Genomic DNA, 22,376 nt, shown 5'->3' on the forward strand with positions numbered 1-22,376 from the left:
TGCTTGTGGTTCAATTTAGAATATATGACATTTACTGCTTTCATTTACTGTGAAAATAAAGATGACCATAAAGAAAAAATATAAGACTTCTCTGTAATCTTAGCCCTCAGAGATATTTGCAGCTAATATTTTGGTATATATTAATTTAACTTCATTCTTTGTTCCCTGGGCTGTGTGTGTGTGTAACAAAATGGGATCACATAATACACATTGCATTTATCTTTAACAAGATAGCAGGAACATCCTTCCTAGTCATAATGTTCAACTCTCTCTTTGAGAAGGCCATAAATTTCAATGATTTTCATAGGACTGCAAACTGAGATAGGCCCAGCAAGACCATCTTTATATTGATGGGCATCTAGCAGAGAAGAGAGTACTGGAATGGCCTCGGAGGTGAGCTCAGTGTGTGCTTGCACTTTGATTAAGAATGTATCTTGGATCGCCAATATTCTTTGAATGACAACTACAGCATCTTAAACTTCATGCTCATTCACCATGATTACAACTCCCTGGGCATTAGAAATTAGTAAGCCTGGTATTAAATATTTCTGGGAAATGGTTTCACTCTGAGAAGGCTTTTTCTGTACCCTCTCACTAGGATATTTCTGTATTCTTTGGCACTTTGCTGCTGACACAAGTTAGACACAGCCTTCAGTATGACTCAAAACATCCACCTGATCCCAGGCACCCATCACATTGTGACATGACAGAAGCCTAGCGATTGAAATGAACATCTCCCTGCTGCTTAGTGGCAAAGAACTGGAGAGAGGCAGTACTGAAGTAGCTGACAATACATGCAAAACATATTGAACAGTCAATAACTTCTACTCACATGTAGAATCATTCCTGGGTGGGATTACTACGAGAGGGAGTGCATGTAAGTTTAAATCTGCAACAAAAGAGATGATGCAGAAGAAGATGAGCAAGATGGGATGGGAATAATTATTCAGGCAGAACGATGAAAATGTAATACAAAAGCCACAGGAATCTGTTGAGGTTGAAGGGGAAAATGCGAAAGAACTAAAGTAGTTACATTACAGGAAAGGGCCCCAATCCAGATATTAAAGGTACCTCATACCCCCAGAAAAGCAAATCTACTTAATCTTTGATTAGCACCTCTAACCACAGTGGAATAACTGTGGATTTAATTTTAGGTTGAATGTACAACTTCAAGAAAAGTTTTTATTTTGAATTTTTACTCCATAAAGATTTTTAATAATCATTTTTTTAAATGGTACCAACCCTGCCCAAACCAATTCTCCACTAATGCTGGCACACAGGACACTCTATGTAGTAGACATTTACTCATTGTTCTTTAAAAATAAAATTTAAATATCAGGCTAGTCAGAGCTACATATGTGTCCAATTTTCAAAAAAAAAAAAAAAAAAAAAAACTCCTACTGGTTTATAAACTGAGAAACAACCATGGTGATGACATTTCCCACCCATCAACCCAAAGTAGCAGCCAACAGTGTTGTGAACCAATTCACTGTCCATTGATGTAACAATTTTCACAATACAGAATCCTGTGGAAATCTAGAACTGATTCCCAGGGAAACCCACCTACGACTCCTTATGAAACTCTAAAACAAGCTGCAAAGGACATCATTAAGGACTAGGAAAGTCTTCCTCTGTTATGGGATGAGATTTACTTATATTGAGGTTTCAATCTGCTTCCAGCAGAAAATAGCAGCCAGCAGTGTTGTTGACTGACTAGCTAATCGTCCGTGTGCAAGTTCTTCCGGCTATAGAACTTATATAGGCTTTTCTGAGGGACCACACTCATACTGAATGAGAAACTCAGGACTGCATTTTGCTCCATAGTGAATGCATGGTAGCGACTCTGGTTCTGTAGTCCCACGAAACTCAGCAACGAAGTCTGCCAACAGAAATCTTCTCTGGTCTCAAGCATAGTTTCAGGGGCCATATCTTCCCCATGAATAAACCTACAGAGGGCTCTCTTTGGAGCTTCCAGAGAATTGTACTTTTTATTCTATTTCACTTGAAATGGAATTTCACTCTTCTCAGTTCTTCAAGGACAGGTGCCACAGTATAGGTTTTCCAGCCACAATGGTTGGCAGGGGCCGACTTACAATGTACTCATTGTGATTACTCAATGATGCTAAGACTTACATGCCATGCCTCCCTTCAGCATCTCTTTCTCAGCCCATCCTGGGAAAAGAAATGCTTGCTAGATGCTAGATAAGTCTCTCTTTACTGTTTCTGTCAGATATCATTCACTGGGGGACAGTAATGTGCCTTATGGAGATATGGTGAATTGCCTGTTTCATGGCACTAATCTGAAAGCATCCTTGAATTCCATTCAACAGCCTGACTGCCAGACAGCTCTTCAAATTATGTAAGAAAAAGAGAAAGAATGGGATTCTTATCTGGGAAGTGCCATACTGTAAAATTATGAACATGATGTGCTCACTGACCAAGGGGTAGGTGGATTATGTTAACACAGGAAAAGCAGAAATAGATTTGTTGGAAGGAAAAAAAATCACTTTATTTATTAAATTTGCCCACTTTTATGCTTTCTACTTTTTTAATACATTTTTTCCCCTACTGTTAATGAGATAAATGGTTTCACTCCAAACAAAACTGTAAAGCAGTTGAATTTATCTCTGTCACTCACCTTCTCTCCACCCTACTCACTCTCACTGCTCAGAGAAGCCACTTGTCCACATCATGTTCTTGTGGTTCTCCACCTTTATCTATCTTGCTCTGAGCTAAATATTGCTTGAGGGAAGAAATCTGATACTTTCATTCACACTGAGTGTAAAACTCCACTAGACTGCAAGCTCCATGAGGGCAATGAGGTTGCCTGTTTTGTTCATCAGCTTATTGCAAACACCTAGAACAGTGCCTGGCGCATAGTATATAATAAATACTTGTTGTTGAATGATAAGGCTGAATGCTTTTCCTGACCCAGAGATAAATGCATTTATATATATTTTATTATATATTATCATGTGTGTATCTGAGAAAGAGAGAGAAAAGGAGAGAGGTCACTTATGCTATTGTTTGACCGCCTAGAATCAGACATGTCTGAAATATTTCCCTGAACACAGAGTCACCATACAACTGCATATGTATGGCACAGCCTGCACAATCATACATGACAGTCCTGTTTATATAAGCCAATCAATTGCCTTTCCCCCCTTTTCCTTGACAATATATAAAGTTCTATGTGTGCCTAAAAAATGAGGTCAGTAGCATGGCTCAGTCCAAGTTAAAAGTAGCACAGCTCAGTCCAAGTTCAAAGGCCTCAGAATTAGGAAAGCCCATGGTATAACTCTCAGTCTGAGGCTGAAAGCCTGGGAACTCAGGGGACCACTAGCCAAGTCCTGGAGTCCAAATGCCAGAGAACCTAGAGTTCTGATGTCTAAGGGCAGGACAAGAAGGGTGTCTCAGCTACAGAAGAGAGCTACAGAAGACAACAGGGAGAATGCAAGCACACAAATTCACCTTTCCTTGCCTTTTGTTCTATGTAGGCTCTTGGCCAATTAGACGGTGCCTGCCCACATTGGGTAAGGGCATATTTTTCTTACACAGTCCACTGATTCAAATGCCAACCTTCTGGAAACATTCAGAAATAATGCTTTACCAGCTATCTGGGTATCCCTTAATCCAGTTAAGTTGACACCTAAAATTAACCATCACGGTCAGTCATCTGAGCTATTTGTTTACCCTAGGGAGAGAGAGAGACGGAAAAGAAAAAAAGCAATATTCTCTGTCTGATGAACCCTAATCCCTTTCATTCTTAATCTAATCCCCTAAAAACATTACCCTCATCTCTGAAAATTCCAAAACCCAAATCTCAGTTCCCATTCCACAAAAATACCACCCAATTGGACTTTCTAGAATTCTCTCTATTTTAATGAGTGGCAGCAAATAAACTGTTAAGGTTATTCTTCTTAATTTTGGAGTGAGGAATCATGGCTTGGTCATGTCAGCATCTTTTCCACCACCCAGTGCCATATCTGTAATAGAAACTCAATAAATATCTGACAGACAAATGAAAACACTTTCTGCTTAGTTACATGGTCTCTGGTATCACCGGTGATTTCTTGAAACATTTTAACAATCATTCCCATTTTTCTTATTTTTACAGCCTTAACATATTTGTTCATCATAAAGGCAGCTAACACTGGGGAGTCTAAGTCCTAACATGCTACAGAACAAAAATGATCTCTCTCTGCCAAATATAGAAGTGACGCAGAATCAGAGGTTTGCAGTTACAAACCAATACAAGCCTCTCGGTGCTGAAATGCATTTATACTTGGCAAATCACTGCTTCTTGTTTGTAGAATAAAAGTCTCTTTAAAAGGCTCAAAAAGCTTCTTTGACATCAACTAACTTGTACAAAACATCATTTTGATTATTTAAATTTAAATAAATCAAAAACATATGGTTTAAATTTCCCTTAAAATACATATGATTTTTAAAATGAGAGAAAAAGGTGCTTGGCAAAAAGCAGTGTGGTTTTTATTGAACCCAAAACTTTTCAAAAACAGTTTAAGCTTCTTGGTGAGCCCAAACCATGGTTATTTAAAATACGATTTTTTAAAAAATGAAGGCCAAAAAAGATATTTAATAAAAATACTCAAATTTTAACTTTCTATAAAATATTGCTAATGAACAGTTTGACTTTAAAAGAGTTCATATACTTCACTTAATGGATTCTACAGACTTATAGAATTCTTTGAAATTGTGACTCAAGAAAACTACATATGGCCTAATACCTCCAGACCTGGGTTTTTTAGTGAGCTATAGATTATCTTCAGCCTCTTCAAAGCAGAGTGACATGCATTATTATTGGAAATGCTCCCAGACAGTCTTGACACGTTATGAAACTACCTGTAAGGAACTATTAGTTGTTATGTTTTGTTGTCTTCTACCACATTTTTTTTTCAAAGAAGACATTTAATTAATCCAAATTGTTCAGCTGGTACCAGTTTTCTTATCCTTCCTTACCTCTCCCTTTCTTATTTTGTTTCCCCCCCCCCCCATATACCTCAGAGTACTTTCTCTGGGTATATATGCATGGTGTTAATTGCAAAGATTCATCATTGATCAAGGAGACAAATGCATTCATTTGTCCAGGCATAATTAATTAAATACATACTATTTTCTGTGCTGGATTAGGCCTATTGGTTGTACAAAGATAGGTATGGTCATTCAATTCCTCACAGTGCTTACTCAGTAAAATTTGAATGTACCATAGGTTCTCAAAAGTGGCAAAAAAAGTTAATCTGAAAGGAGACTCAGAGTTCTGGTCCTTTTCACCTACCAAAGCAACCTTCCTTTACTTTGCCCTGCCTTTCATCCTCCCAGTTACCGTTACTGTTGATGAAAAGGGAAGCCTTTTTTTCTTTGAGACACGTGCCCCTAGAGGCAGCCTACACAAGCCTCATTTTGCAAACAGCATCACTATATATCACTATATATGTGTACATATATCACTATATGGGTGTGTATATACATTGCTATATGTTGTATGTATGTACATATTATCTATGTGTGACTGTGTGTGTGTGTGTGTGTGTGTGTGTTGGCTTAGCTTAAGTTATGCTTCAATAACAACCCTAAAATCTCAGCACTATCAAAAAACAAACAAGCAAACAAAAAACACCTGTTACTGGCCACCTGTGACTCTGAACCCTATTGTCTTCATTCTGGGACCCCAAATGAAGGAATAGTCCTCACCTGAGATGTTACATAGTCTTGTGGAAGAGGGAAAAGAAAGGACAGTGCCACATGATGGCTTTGCTCACAAATGGCTCACATCATTTTCATCCTTGTTTCATTGGCCAAAGTAAGTCACCAGGCCAAGCTTGACATCAACTTACATAGAGAGCGGGTATTTTGAATAATGATATATCTGCCATGCCATAGGCAGATCCAGTTATGATGTCAGAGTAAAAATTTGATTGATGGCCCATCTTGATCTATTCTTTAAATAGTTGGCTAATCTAAATCTAAAAATTATATGAAAATCTCCTTTCAGGTTAACTGAATGAAGTGCTATTGAGCTGGTTCCTGGACACGTTTGTATAGGGAAAGATTTCCTCGTGGGCAGCTGCTTTCCCACTATTATCTTAGTTGTTCTATAACACAATGTTGCTGTGTGAGATTTTCTATTTGTCATTTACAGTACCTTATCTTAGCACTAATTTTTCTCTTAAGAAGCTAACATTTAATTAATGCAGAGTCAACAAAACCCTAGACTCAAAAAATATTCTGCTTTCCCATCTTGCTAATTTAAATTTCCTCCTTGAGAATCATTATTACACCCAAAATGAACTTTATGTTTATATAATTTTTTAGATAATTCTATGAGATTCTTTTTCTAAAGCAATGAAAAATATTCTTATTTTCCTTTTCCCATAACTCAACAAGGCTTAACTGATTTTGTTCATTTGCTTTGAAAAAAAAATCATTATTTGGCTTAAACCAAGCATGGAAAATTTTAGCCCCAAAGGAACATTTTGGAAGACAGTTGTATAAACAAAAGAAAAAAGAACTTGGATTAGAAAGGCTTTCTTGCATTTAGCTACAACAATGCCAGCTAATTTAGGGCCACAAAATAAATACAGAGAATATTATTATAGTTTGTTTTTAGTGATAATAATAATAATATCTAGCAATATATGTAATGGTAATAATAATAAAGTAGCTAACTTTTATTGCACACTTACTATGTGCTGATATTGGGCATGCTATATCATTTAATCCTCACATCAATCATATGAAGTAGAACCATTATCCCTACTTTACCAAAAAAATACAACACAAAACAAAAACTGAGGGCTCTGAAAGTTAAGAAATGCAACCAAGATCACAAAGTTAGTAAATGCCTGAATAGGTCTAACTAATGCTATAATCTAAAATCAAACACTATCCCAGTGGTTTTCACATGTGATCCCTAGAACAGCACCAGCACCATCACCAACTAGGAACTTGATAGAAATCCACATTTTCAGGCCCCCAACTGACCTAGCCATCAGGAATACTAGGGGTTGGGCCAAACAATCTGTGTTTTAACAAGATAAGCCTTCCAGATAATTCTGAACATTGATAATTATTGCATGATCCCATGCTACTCCAATAATACTTTTTACAAAAACTTTTGTCTTTCTTCTTTTTCTTTCTACTTTTTAATTGAAGTATAGTATACATACAGTAAAGAATATAAAGTACACTATCTCCTGATTTTCATATGTCTAAGAATTTTTGTCTGTTTGCCAGTTATTGTGGATGTTATTTTGCTTAGTGCTGGATTTTGTTGTCTTTCTTTAAAGAGTGTTGGATTAGTTCTGATAGACTATTAAGTTATTTGCCTTTTACTTTGATACTTATGAGACTTGTTTTTAAGAACTCTTAGAGTGCATCTAGAGTAGCCACTACTATATGGATAATTTAGCTTTAGTACAAAAAAATGTGGCCCTTGTGCAAACTCTACTGAATATCCTGATCAACCAATGAGGAATCTCCAATTTGGCTGGTGGGAACTGAAACAATACCATCCCTGTATGAATTCTGAGCAGTTTAGCTCATGGATCTATTGTTCTTTTCCTGAGCTCAGATAGTTTAACTTTATCGGTGCAGGTTTTAGTATTCTGCAAAAACACAGGGGGAACCCTATGGTGATTTCTGAAACTTTTTTTCTGTTTAGCTGCCTCTTCTCTGGAATGCTTCCCTGCAACTTCATTCCACCCACTTCACACTCCCTTAACTCTCATCTCTGACTCAACAAGGCTGCTGTGCTCTCTCTCACATCTTTCCTCTTGTTCTGCAATTCAGAATGTGCCTCAAAGCAGTCAGTTGAGGTGATTAGTTTACTTATTTTCCTTCTCTTGGGACCACAGTTCTGCACTACATGTTGTCTGTTGCCTGGGGAAAAAAGTTATTTATGTATTTTGTCCAGTTTTCCATGTGCTTTAGGTGAAAAAGTAAATCTAGTCCCTGTTGACTCCATAATGGCCAGTGGTAAAATTTCACCACAAATTTAAAAAATTGACAAGCTGATTCTAAAATTTATTGTAAATGCAAAAAATATAGAGTAGTCAATACAATTTTGAAAAAGAAGAACAAAGTTGGAGGATTTACACTAACTCATTTCAAAATATACTATAAAGCTACAATGTGGTATTAGTGTAAGAATAGATTATGCAATCTCAACAGGAGAGATATCACTCCCAAGGAAATTGGTCTTAGAGGGAAAAAAAAACTCTCTTTTCATGGTATAAGACATATATACACATATAGTACATAAACAGATGTATATCTGATATTAAAATCCATGGGAGAAATGGAAAAAAGACAGTATTCTCAAAAAGTGTTGCTGGGAAAATTGGATATCCACATGGTAAAGAATAAAGTTGGGTCCTTACATAACACCATATACAAAAATTAACTCAAAATGGATCCATGACCTAAATGTAAGACCTAAAACTATAAAACTCTTAGAAGAAAATATAGGACAAAACTTCATGACATAGAATTTGGCAATGAATTCTTGTATGTGACACCAAAGGGATAGGGAACAGAAGAAAAAAATAAACAAATTGGACTTCATGAAAATTAAAAAAAAACTTATGTATCAGAGATATTATCAACAGAGTAAAAAGACAATGCACAGAATGGGAGAAAATATTTGTAAATCATGTACCTGATAAAAGATAAGTAACCAAAATATACAATGTACTAAATGTCAACAACAAAAAACAACTCTTCAAAAATGGGCAAAGTACTTGAAAAGATATGTCTCTAAAGAAAATATACAAATGAGCAATAATCACAAGAAAAGATACTAAATATCTAATTATTGGGAAATGCAAATCAAAACTATGAGATACCATCTCACATCCATTAGCATGGCTATTAAGAAAATGGAAAATAACAAGTGTGGGCAAGGATGTGGAAAAATTGGAACCGTTGTGCACTGTTGATGGGAATGTAAAATGGTACAGCCACTATGGAAAACATTATGGCTGTTCCTCAAAATATTTATAATAAAATAAAATTACCAGCCAGTCATGATGGAATGTGCCTGTAGTCTCAGCTACTCAGGAGGCTGAGGTGGGAGGATCACTTGAGCCCAGGAGTTTCAGGCTGTAGTATGCTGTGATCATGCCTATGAATAACCATTGCACTCCAGCTTGGGCAGCATAGCAAAAAAAAAAAAAAAAAAAGAATATCATCTAGCACTTCCACTTCTTAGTATATGCTCAAAAGAATTGAAAGCAGGGTCTCGAGTTATTTGTATACCTATGTGCATAGTAGCATTATTCATAATAGCTAAAATGTGGAAGCAAATCATTTGTCCATCAACAGATGAATGGGTAAACAAAATGTGATCTATACATACAATGGAATATTATTCCATTTCAAGAAGGGAGGAAATTCTGACATATGCTACAACATGGATGAACCTTGAGGACATTATGCTAAGTGAAACAAGCCAATCACAAAAAGACAAATACTATATGACTTCACTTGTATGAGGTAGTTGGAGTAATCAAAATCATAGCATCAGAAAGTAGAATGGCTGTTGCTGGGGGCTGAGGGGGGAGAGAAAATGAGTAGTTACTGTTTAATGGACATAGAGGTTTAGTTTTGCAAGAAGAAAAGAGTTCCAGAGATGAATGGTGGTAATTGTTGCATAACAGTATGAATGCACTGTATACCTTTAAAAATGGTTAATATAGTAAATTTTATGTTATGTGTATTTTACCACAATAAAATATTGAAAAAAAAGTTCATGGAGGGGAGGAGCAATTAGAAATAAACATGTCTAGAACGGCTCCTAATGAGGATGATAATAAAAGAGGTTGAGAAATACTAGAATTAGATAACTAGATAAATGCATCAGAAGAGAGAGGCCAGAAACAGACCCACACGTAGCAGTGCATTGAGTTTTGTCAAGCCACTAATAAGGAAAATATTTTAACAAATAGTGATGTCATAACTGAACATTCAAAGGGAAAAAAATAAACTTCCACATCTATCTCACTCACAAAAATACATTCACCATGGATTGTGATTCAATATAAAACCTACCAAAGCTTCTCTGAGAAAACACTGGAGAATATCTTCACAAACTTGAGAAGACAAAAACAAAGATTTTTTTTTAGAACTCAAAGGACTGACTATAAAAGAAAATATTGATAAATTAAACATTTCATCTCCTCAAAAGACACCACTAAGGAAGTGAATAAACAAACCACAGACTGAAAAAAAAAGTTTACAATAGTTATATCTGATGAAGGAGTCGTGTGCAGAATATACAAAGAGCTCCTAGAAAAATATCAATGAAAAGAATAACAATTTAAAAATGAACAAATGACTTGAACAGTTACTTCATTAAAAGGCAAATATATTCCTAGTGAGCACAAGAAAAGGTACTCAATATCATCACTCATTAATTCTTAAATTAAAACAATTTGTTTTAAATCAAACTGTTAAAATGAAAACAATTGATAGTACCAAATGTAAGCAAGTATGTGGAGAAACCAGGACCCTCATATATTGATGGTGGAAGTGGAAAATGGAACAATCTCTTTGGAAAACTGTCAGGTACTTATAAAGTTAAGCACACATTTATACTATGACCCAGAAATTTCACTTTTTAGGTATTTACACAAGAACAATGAATACAAATGCCCAGCTACGCCTTGGGGACATTTGGGATTGTCTGGAGACTTTTCTCATTGTTATAACTGGAGAATGCTACTAGTATCTGGTAGGTAGAAGCCCAGGATGCTGCTAATCACCTTATAATACACAAGACAAAACCCCTTCTCCCAAGAAAGAATTTTTTATCTCAAAAGTCAATAGTGCTGAGGTTGAGAAACTATAATGTACACAAAAACCTGTAAATCAATGTTGTCAGTAGACTTACTCACAGTAGCCCCTAAACAGAAAATGTCAAATATCCATTAACAGGTGACTAGATAAAGAAATCGTGGCATATTCATACAATAGAATAGTAATTGGCAATAAGAAGAAGCCAGCTATTAAAATATGCAACAGCATGGATGCATTTCAAAAACATCTTTCAGTGAAACATATCTGTTTTATTCCATTTATATGAATGTTTAGGAAAGACAAAACTGAGAGCAGACCAGTTTCCTGGAACTGGAGGCAGAGAGTGGCAATTGGTTGCAAAGGGGCAGGAGGGAACTTTCTAGAATAATGGAAATGTTTTATGCTTTGATTGTAGTGGTGGATACTCTAGGGCATACTGTGTCAAAATTTATTGAAATGTACACTCAAAATGTATACATCTCATTGTATATTAATGTTGCCTCGATAGCAATTTTTTTTAAAGGCTGCTGGGACTACTGTAGATAACTTTGGAAAGAATGGGTATCTCAAAAATATAGTGTTCTAATCCATGAGGATGGTTTCTCCCCCCATTTATTTAGTTCTTCTTTAATTTCTCTCAGCAAAGTTTTGTCATTTTTAGAGAAGTTTTACATATCTTTGTTAAATTTACTAGGTATTTTATGTTTTACGTTGCTATCATAAATGGTACCTTTAAAATTTCATTTTCAGACTGTTGCTATGGCTGTTTGATTTTAACTTATATTAATAATTCTGTGGAGAATGTCTGATATGAGAAAAAAGTTTTAAATAGGTATAACAGTACCATTTCAAAACCATGGATAAAGACATCTGATTTTATTCATAAGATGTGTTTCACCAAGCATGATGCATTTATTTTCTACAATGTCTGCTAGGTTTTCAGCTCATTTACTACCAGAGTGTATTAGGCCACAACACATGGCACCCTTGGAGTTTTCCTGCTTATGTATCTTTTCAAGAAACAGCTTCCCATTCATCTACACAGAGTGCAGTTCTTTAACAGGTTCTAGCTGCAGAGCCTCTATATCCTCTTCAGCTTTCCAGCTGAAGCAGCAGTCTTCCTGGGAAATCATCAGCCAATGACTGAGTATGGCAGGATACAAAGGCCTGGCTGCTTTTGCCCAGTAGGGACTCCTCTAGCCAGTTATCTTTGCTCTGGAACTCCCTGTTGAGTTGGCCAGGATTGTTGGATGTCTATCACAGTCTGCAGCTCTTGCTGCTGAATTCTGCTTTCCCAGGGCCCTATCTTTTGCAGAGGTCAGAACCATAATTCAGGCTGCAGGCTTTCCCTAGCCAATTCTGCTTCCTCCCTCCTTTATCTTTCACAAGCACACCTCCTCCATTCCTGTGCCCCCAGTTAGCCCCCAGTTCCCCCTCAGCACCTGCTTCTTGGAAGACACAACTTACAACTTCACAATACATTGGAAGAAACTGTAATCTTTTCCTCAGTGACCCTTGCTGTCATGCCCACCAATTTTTAACATTTCTCTCACACTTGGAAGTGGCTTTTCTCATTTAAAAGTGAAGTTTCTCCTCTTTATTAAGTGTTTGTATCCAGCCATGGCCCTTCCTACCTCTGTTCTGAGGGCTCCTGTGTGACATTCTGCCTCTTTTTCCAGCAGGGCATTCTGAAGTGTCCTTACATACGGATTGCAAATCTCATCCAATGTCTTTGTCTTCTTGCACATGGATCCTTAGCTCTCTTCCCAAAGACTACATTATATTAATAGTTTGCCCACAAGTCAATCTGCTGCAAAGCCCCCAAATTAATATATCTATCCATCATGCTTCAAACCACTCTCTTATTGGCTGGGAACACTTTTGAGTTTTTAATCTCTCATCGTTGGAAGGCTTTATAAAAAAACAAAAAAACACTGCCAATTCTTTATGCTTGGTTTGAGTTGCAAGGCTGAGATTAGGAAAGAAAAAAAACACACTACTTTTCTCTTCAAAAGTTCTTTCTTTAATGGAATATGCTGTTTGAAGGCTTTTGTCCAAGTCTCTGGGGTCTACAGCAGTAAAGGATTTCTGGATTTCTCATCTCTTATTGGTTTTCTGAAAATGCCGAGACATATAATGGTTCTTATTTAGACTCTAACAACACTGCCATGCTCTCCTTCCATTCCTGTGTGGTCTTTTTAGGAAAGGGTAATTGCCTTGTGGCTTCGCCATTACCATTCATTCATCCAACAAATATTTATTCAATGCCTACCATGTGCCAGGCATTTTAATGCATATTTCATTTTATTAGACAAAATAAAACTAAAGAGCAAAATTAAAGCAAAGCAGAATTGTCCTGTGAATTTGAAAACGTGAAATAAAAGAGAATTTTTTGTTTTGTTTTATAGCAATAGGTCAATAGGAAGTTGTGTAAAGTGGGTGGTAGGGAAAGAGAGCAGTAGAGTTAGATAATCTGTTGTTCTCTTAACGTTTTGCATATGATAGAAGTATCTATACCAAGCTGCATCTCAAACTCCACCTATCCAAACTGAGCTTCTGCTATGTACACCCCAAGCCTCCTTCCTCACAAACCCCCCATTTTAGTAAATCTCAATCCTATTCTTTCAGTTGCTCAGGTAAAAATCCTTGGAGTTTTCCTCAACTCCTCTATTTTACACTCATATTCAGTCCATCAAAAAACCCTATCAATTCTACCTTTACAAAATATCCAGAATACAACCACTGCTCATCTTATTTCTCACTACACTATAGTCCAAACCACCATCATATCTCACCTGCATTGCTGCAATATTCTTCTGTGTTAGTCAGGATTCTCCAAAGAGACAGAACCGATAGGATATATCACAGACATAGACATATGAGAGGGATTTATTTGGGGATTGGCTCACACAATTATGGAGGCTGAGAAATCCCGCTAGAAGCTGTCTGCAAACTAGAGAACCACGGGAGCAGCAGTGTGGCTCGGTCCAAGTCCAGAGGCCTCAGAACCAGGGAAGCCCACGGTATAATTCTCAGTCCACAGCCACAGAACTGAGAACAGGAAGGCCACGGGAGTAAGTCCTAGAGTCCAAAGGTCAGAGAACCTGGAGTTCTGTTGGCCAAGGGCAGGAGAAAGATGTCCCAGCTCCAGGAAAGAGAGAGAGGAAAAAAAAAAAAAGAAAGAAAGAGAGAATATTTGCCTTTCCTCTGCCCTTTTGTTCTAATCCCTGAGTGGATTGGATGGTACCTGCCCACGTTAAGGCATCTTCCCCACTCAATCTACCCACTCACATGCCAATCTCTTCCAAAAACACCCTTACAGACACACCAAGAAATTGTGATTTTCCAGCTATCTAAGTATCCCTTAATCTAGTCAAGTTGCCACATAAAATTAACCATTACATCTTCTAACTGCGTTTCCTGCTTCTGTTCCTCACACCTGCAGTTTATTCCCGGGAGTACCCAGAGTGCTCCAGAGTTACTCCTCTGCTTAAAATCCATCGCCTCCCATCTCTGAGTAAAAATCAAAACCAAAGCTCTTCCAATGACCTTCAAGGCCCTACGTGATCTGCCCTCAATATCTCTCTTATTTTCTCTTCTGTTACTCTTCTACTTACTCACTTCCCTCTATCTGCCACAGTGATCACCCTGCCTCAGGGCCTTTGCACCTGCTAGTTCCTCTGCCTGAAATTCTCTTCCATGAGAGACTTACATGGCTTTCTCCCTTAACTCTCAAGCTTTACACAGATTTCACCTTTTCAATGATGCCTTCCTTAGCCACTCTGTCTGAATGTGTACACACCCTCACACATCCACATCACCCCTACACCTCTCCACCACTCCCACACATACACAGTCTTTGTTTCTTTTTTAATTTTTCTCTTTAGCACTGATAGCTACATAAAATCCTATGTATTTTACTAATTTATTTCACTTACTGATGAATAAGATTGTAAGCTTCATGTAAGTATGAATTTTTATCTTGGTTCAATCCTGTATGCCCAGCACCTAGAACAGTTTTTAGCACAAAAATATTTGTTGAGTAAATGAATATAAAATATTAGCAAGATTCCAGAGTGGAATGTGTTTTGCTTTTTTTTTTTTTGTTGTTGTTGTTGCTGCATTTTAAGTCCAAAATTATCTTTTTGGTTTTGTTTTTAAACAAAATCAAAATCAATGCTTTAGCTAATATGCCTAGCACCTTAATTTATATATCTGTCTTTTAAAGGGTCTCACTTCAACTATATATTAATATCATAGTTAGAAGTCCTACTTTTAAATGTCTCTATAGAAGAAGATGCCATAATTTTCTCAGTAACCAATATTTAATTATCATCATCAAAATATTTTTTTTTATTCCAGCACATCTAAGATGTTTAAGCCTCTGCTTAAATCCATTTCTTCATGTCTGTCTTCAGTGAAAATGGGTATAATTGGTACCTTTGTGAATTGTTCTCTTCTCCAAATTGAATCTTTTCAGTTTCCCTAACTTTTCTTCCAAGGTTGGGTTTGCCCACTGTTTATTCAGCAACTCTGGGGCTCTTCTGTCCATCATGCTCAAGATCTGTATCCTTTTTAGTGAGAAATTCTCTTTGGGGTAAAAGCTTTGATAATTCAAAGACTACTTCAGTGATACAAATGGAGAAAAACTCACACAAAAACACCAAAGGAGATTCCTACCCCATCCATTCTTATTTGCCATCACAAAATTGCCTCATAACACAGTGAATGAAGTTTGTTTTATATGAATTAGGAACAAAATTTAAAATTCATGTGAAAGGAACACACACAAATATCATATGAACAGCTCCATCTACACACCACTATTACCCTGCCTAAGGCCACATCCTCTCTTGACCTGACTTCTGCAGGAGCTACCTTAATAGTCTCCTTGGCTCACTACAACCCCTTCAAGTTCTCTACACTGACCCACAATTATCTCAGAAAAAGATCCAGATTCCTCATCGTGGCCTAGGAGGCCTCTGCCTCTTTGTCTAGCCTAACTCATCACCTACTACTCCCAGGCCTCATAATTTAGATTCTGCTTACTTAACTCCCTGGAGTTTTCCAAGTACACTACAACCTCATAATTCCTTGTTTCTGTTTACGATGTCTCCTTTGCCTAGACTATCCTCTCCCAACTTATCTACCTAACTCCTAATCGTCTCTTTGCTGGGGCGGGGGGTGGTGCCTTTGAAAGGACTCATTATAGACTATCCCTTTCTCTATCTCGGTTCTGAATAAATTGAAAAAGTGAGGAATGTTGGGGTTGAGAGATCGAAATGGCCCTTGGATCATGGCTGGTGTCCAGATAGGAGGTCACGACGTTAGGTCTGTGAACCCAGTGTGGACACTAATAAAAAGCCCTAAAGTTGGGCAGGTCACCAGCCCGCTGCTGCAGCACTGAGTGGGAATCAGCAACCGAGGGGATCTGGAGAAGCCCTGCTGCGTAAGCACCCTGCAGGCAGCAGATGCCAAGAGGAGGGAGAGAGAAACTGAGCCTGGAAAGCCCAGTGATCTTTTGCAAACTTACCGACTCGGTAAGTCATTATATTTTCACTGGGATAGAGTGAGTAAAGGGGCAGAGTGAGGCCAGGAATATGCTTTTAAAAATCCTTCCATACAGACACCAGAAAAAGACAGTCCAACATTCTTCAGGCTTCACTCCATTGCTTGCTCCTTTGTGTATTCTTCCCTGACCTTTGCTGAGAGAGTTAGGGCTCTTTTCCCCAGTCAGGGGCTCTCAACCCAGGGTGATTTTCTTCCCCCCAGGGAAGGGAACATTTGGCAACGTCTGGAGACACTTTTTGCATGTCTCAACTGTGAGAGGCGGTGCTCCTGGCATCTAGTGGGTGGAGGCCAGGGATGCTGCTAAACCTCCTACAATGCACAGAACAGCTCCCACAATAAAGAATCATCTAGCTCAACATGTTAATGGTACTAAGGTTGAGAAACCTTGCCCTATGCATACACTGCCCCCAATTTATACTCTCCCACCTCTACCTCTTCAAAGTCCCAAAAGGCAGGGATTGTGTATTTCAATTTTGGATTTCAAGTACCCAGTAGATGACATTTGTTGACAGATTTAATGAGGCTGGGTGTGGTGGCTTACACCTATAATCCTAGCACTTTTGGAGGCAGAGGGGAGGATTGTTTGAGCTCAGGAGGACACCAGCCTGAGCAAGAGCAAGACCTGTCTTCGCTAAAAATAGAAAAATTAGCCAGGCACCTATAGTTCCAGCTACTCGGGAGGCTGAGGCAAGAGGATTGCTTGAGCCCAGGAGTTTGACACTGCACTATACCCAGGGTGACAGAGCAAGACTGTAAAAAAAAAAAAAAAATAGATTTAATGATTGAATGAATGAGTTGGGTCATAAACATTAAAACTGCAGAAAATAGTCACCCATCCCTCTGGATGACACAGGGATCTTTTACACCTAGGGCTGCTAATTTGGAGGTTGAATTCATGATATCTATGAACTTCTAAAATTCCATGTAAAATTATGTATGTTCATATTTTCATTTTTCTGAGTAGAGGGACTAGGTTTTTTATCAGATTCTCAAAGAAGTCTATTACTCCAATAATGCTAAAAACCACATTTAAGACACCAAGTAAAAATGATACCTTGAGAATTAGAGCATCAGCCCCTCTTTCTAGGAAAGGTCTGGCCACACCTATCTGTCATTACCTTGTGGCTGTAACTCATTAACCCAAATTTAAGAACCACAAGTGCTTCTTATTATGCCCAGAGCCTCCTACTTTTGACTTTCTTACCGTCCTGTTACCTCTCATGACCCTTAGGCCATATTTGCAATGCTGACACATAGGTAGCCTTCAAATATTTTATCCTGAGTATTTTCTTAATCAATCTCATTCTGTTTTGTTTTGAATTATGCATTTAATTGGACAGGACTACATTAACTTTTAATAGGGACATTAGAAATTGTCTGCTCAGTGTAGTCATCTTACAGATGATAAAACAGAGGCCCAAAAGGATTAAGTCAATTGCTCAACATCAGAGAACTGCAAGTGGGTTAAGAACAGGTCTCGTGTTTCCTAGTTTAGCATTTTTTAAAACACATAAGCTAATGTTTTAAGTATCATGACTTCCTGCTTAGTGTCCATATGTCATCATGCTTCTTAAGAAATTGTAGCTCTTATATGTAATAGAAACTGTCTTCTCTATCTTGTGACTTGATCATAGCAAATGAAAGAAAGAAGAAAGGAAGGAAGGAAGGGAGGGAGGGAGGAAGAAAGGGAGGGAGGGAAGAAAAAGCAAACAAGATGATAGACCACAATGACTAAGTAATGACTACCTTGGAAACAGACACCAAGAGTTCTTTGCACAATATGCCTTAACCCATAGTTCTCGGAAAAATAAAGGCCACTGAAGATGTTCTCTTCTCTGGTAGGTGAAAACAGAACTTAATAGCACAACAGGTCCCCAGGGCTGACTGTGTGTCAAGGTCTGGCCAGTAAACAAGTACATCAGAAGGGGAGTAGAACCTTGTCTACCACCAAGAAAAGGCATGTCTCACCACATCACCCACTTTCTACCTGGTGTTAACTCTTGCAATTTAGAATCTGTTTCTCTGCCCTGTTATAGATGTATACTAAGGATTTTCTGTGAAAAAGCGGAAACATCTCTTAATCCTTGTTCCCTTTTATTACTGTAGCCATTTTAGTAGCTGTGCAATTTTCAGTTAAATACTGTCCACCTTTAAAACGTGGTTTCCTCATCTGAAAAAAGGTAAAAATAATGGCAATCGCCTTCTAAGGTAAATGTGAGATGCTTAGCTAGTGCATGGAACCTAGTAAGCTCTTAATAAATATTAACTATTAACATTTGAATATTTTTAATGGGACTGTTTTGGAGGGTAGCAATACTCTAGCTAACCATTATGTTTTTTTACTTTTGTGGGAAGTTAATAAATTCTGCTTGGTAACTGCACTTTCTCTTTCAATAATTTAGATGAAACATCTTCTTGACATTTCAGATGAGAATTTTGCCATTGAGCAAGAGGAGAAGTTTAGAGTTTAATTTCATGGTAGCAATCCACTAATCAAAATTGCTGCTTAATTGCCTGATTCTCCAATTAACCTGTGCAAAAATGTTTCGATACATGGAGTGGATATGTTTTGACTAAATGAATTGGAATTATATCTTAGTTCTGCAAGTTACTTTTCAGTATTTGATGTTATTGATCCTCTAAAGCTGTGTGATGGGGTGGGTGCTGACTGTGCAGAGAAATCTGTATGAGGAAAAGAGGAAAATAAAAGCCTAAACCAGCCCAACTGTCTTAATTGATTTGATTAGTAATTAGACATAAAAAACAAACCCTTCCAGTTAAAGCTTTAAAAACAATTTTGCCTGGTTTGGCTCTTTCAGGGTGTTTGTGTGTAAACATCCTATATTTGGGGATTATGGGATAATTTTTATGAACAATTAGACAACTAGGAATTGGGATTTTATTTTCCCTGTTGGACTCCAGAAGCACAGCTGTGTTCATTATACTACTGGTCCCTGGTGTTATGCAGGTCTTCTGTCTTGTGTTTTTGTTAATTTTTTTCCTTTTCAACCCCAATGCCCACTCCACTAATAGCCACTCTAACTTGTTTATATCCTCAGATATGCACATATCTTTGAAATCTGTGTTAATATGTGCATTGCTTTGATCATTCAATACAACATTTTTAAGGTCTATTCATATTGCTCTATGTAAATGTAGTGCATTGCTTCTAAACTGCTGTATGGAATCCTAAATAATATGCATTTGATTTATACATTCTCCTACTGATTGGACCTAGGTTGTCTCTAAGTCACTTTCATCACATACCACCTCACATGAACATCCTCATATGTGACTATTTGTGGATCTGTGAGACTATTTTCTGGGGTATAAACTTGAGTGGTACTGAGAAGTCACCAAATAGAGAAAAAATATATATAATTTACATATGCTTATATACATATGCATACATATAGTATAGTATAGTTTGCAAATATTTTTTCTCATTCTGTAGTTGTTTGCTCTGTTGATTGTTGCCTTAGCTGCCCAAAAGCTTTTTAATTTAATCAAGTCCCACTTATTTATTTTTGTTTTTGTTATAATTACCATTGAGGTCATATTTGCCTGGGCTGATATCTAGAAGAGTTTTCCCTACATTTTCTTCTAGAATTATTGTGGTTTTATGCCTTACATTTAAGTCTTATATCCATTTTGAATTAATTTTTGTGAGTGGTAAGAAATAGGGGTCCTATTTCATTCTTCTGCATGTGGCTATCCAATTTTCCCAGCACCATTTATTGAATAGGGCTTTTTTTCCCCAGTGTACATTGCTGTGTGCCTTGTCAAAGATCAGTTGGCTGTAGGTAGGTAGTTGTTTATCTGGGTTCCCTGTTCTATTCCATTGATCTATATCTCTATTTTTGTGCCAATACCATGCTGTTTTGGTTACTATATCCTTGTGGTATAGTTTGAAGTCTGGTAATATGATACCTCCAGATTTTTTCTTTTTGCTTAAGATTGTTTCGGCTATTCAGCTCTTTTCTGGTTCCAAACAAAATACAGAATTATTTTTTCTAGATCTGTGAAATATTATGTTGGTAGTTTGATGGAGATTGCATTGAATCTGTAAATCATTTTGGGCAGTATGGACATTTTAACAATGTTGATTCTACTGATCCATGAGCATAATATGTTTCTCTATTTTTTTGTATCATCTGTGATTTCTTTCCTCAGTGTTTTGTAGTTCTTCTTGTGGAGATCTTTCACCTCATTGGTTAAGTATATCCCTAGGTATTTTATTTTCTTGGTAGCTATTGTGAATGGTATTGAGTCTTTGATTTGATTCTCAACTTGGTGGTTATTGTTGTATAGAAATGCTACTGATTTGTATATATTGATTTTGTAACCTGAGACTTTGCTGAATTTATTTATTAATTCCAGGAGTCTCTTGGTGGAGTCTTTGGGGTTTTCTAGATATAAGATCATATCATCAATGAAAAGCAATAGTTTGACTTTCTATTTCCCAGTTTGGATATCCTTTATTTCTTTCTCTTGCCTGATTACAGTTTTGATTGTTATTGCAAATGATATCTTCTTTCTATTAATGTTTTTAGCTAATTATTGATTTTTGAAATTTTTAAACTAATTTTGTTTGGCAAACTTACTAAACTCTCTTAATATTTCTAATATTGTTTCTGCTAATCCCTTTGAGCTTTTCATGTAGATATGAGAAATGGCAGTTGTTTGTTTCTTTCTAGTCCTATACCTCTTATTTTGTTTCTTAATATTATTGTTTGGCCAGGACTTCTGGTATCATATCAAATATGATATGATAAACATAGAAGGCAACCTTCAAAGTCTCTTTATTAAATATAATGTTGACTATAAATTTTTAGTAGATAGCCTTTATGTAGGGAAAAAGTTTTCTAGTAACAAGTCATTTTAGAGTTTTTGTCAAATTCTTTTTCCACAGTTATTTGAATAACAAAGACTTTTTCTCTTTTAGGTCCTGAATGTGTACATTTTCTTATGTTAAATCACCTTTGCATTCCCAAGATAAAACTTGCTTGATCATGATACTGTGTTTTAAAATACACTGCTTGATTCCATTAGCTAATAGTTTATTTAGAATTTTCTCATGGACCTACATATTTTTTTCTTGTACTATTTTCATCTGTATTTGAAATCAAGGTTTTACAGGCTTTACAAAATTACTTAGGCAGCTTTCCCTCTTTTTCTATTTTCTGGAATAACTCATATAAAGTTTAACAGTTCTGTAATAATTTGGGAAAGCTCAACTCTAAAACTGTAAAAATGCTTTGATTACCACTAAAATTTTAATTGTATTAGTTTATTAAACTTTTGTATTTCATCTTGTGCCAATTATACATTTTATGTTTTTTCTCAAAACTCGTATATTTTATCTAGGTTTTGTTGTTACTTTCTATTTCATTGGTTTTTTTTTTAGAAATTGCCACTATTTTTCTCTACTTTTCCTTGTATTTACTCCCTTGCCCCTTTTATAGCTTTCTCAGTTGAATTCTTAGCTCACTTGTTTTTAGACTTTCTTGTTTTCTGATAAATGTATTTAAATCTTTTAAATTTCTTCTATATTCCACATTAGCTATGTTTTGATGGTCTCCTAGTCGCTTCGTTGATGAGGGAGAAATTCCCCTGCCCTAAATAACATGAGATGGCTGAAAATAGGACAGCTGACACTGGATAGATAAGATTGAAAGTAGTATATTAGACACATATAATCACAGCCTGGGAGAGGAGAACACCACACGTCATGCACAGTCACAAAGGGTTGCAGTAGAAGATAGAGTGAACAAGCAGGTCTGTGGGAGGCAGGCTTTGCAGTAGCAAGAGGGTGAGGTGACCCATGGTTCTAGCAGGAAGATGTGATTGGCTTGTGTGAATAATTTCATGGGCTAGCAGGGGAGGGAAACCCATTTGGTTGAAGACCAGCTCTAGCTGATTGAGGAACTAGATGGGATGGGAGCCTTTCCCATTGGGTGGTAGCATCATATCTGGTGAAAGCAGGAAAA

The sequence above is a fragment of the Eulemur rufifrons genome, chromosome 29 (genome assembly GCF_041146395.1).
Source record: "Eulemur rufifrons isolate Redbay chromosome 29, OSU_ERuf_1, whole genome shotgun sequence".
NCBI lineage: Eukaryota > Metazoa > Chordata > Mammalia > Primates > Lemuridae > Eulemur > Eulemur rufifrons.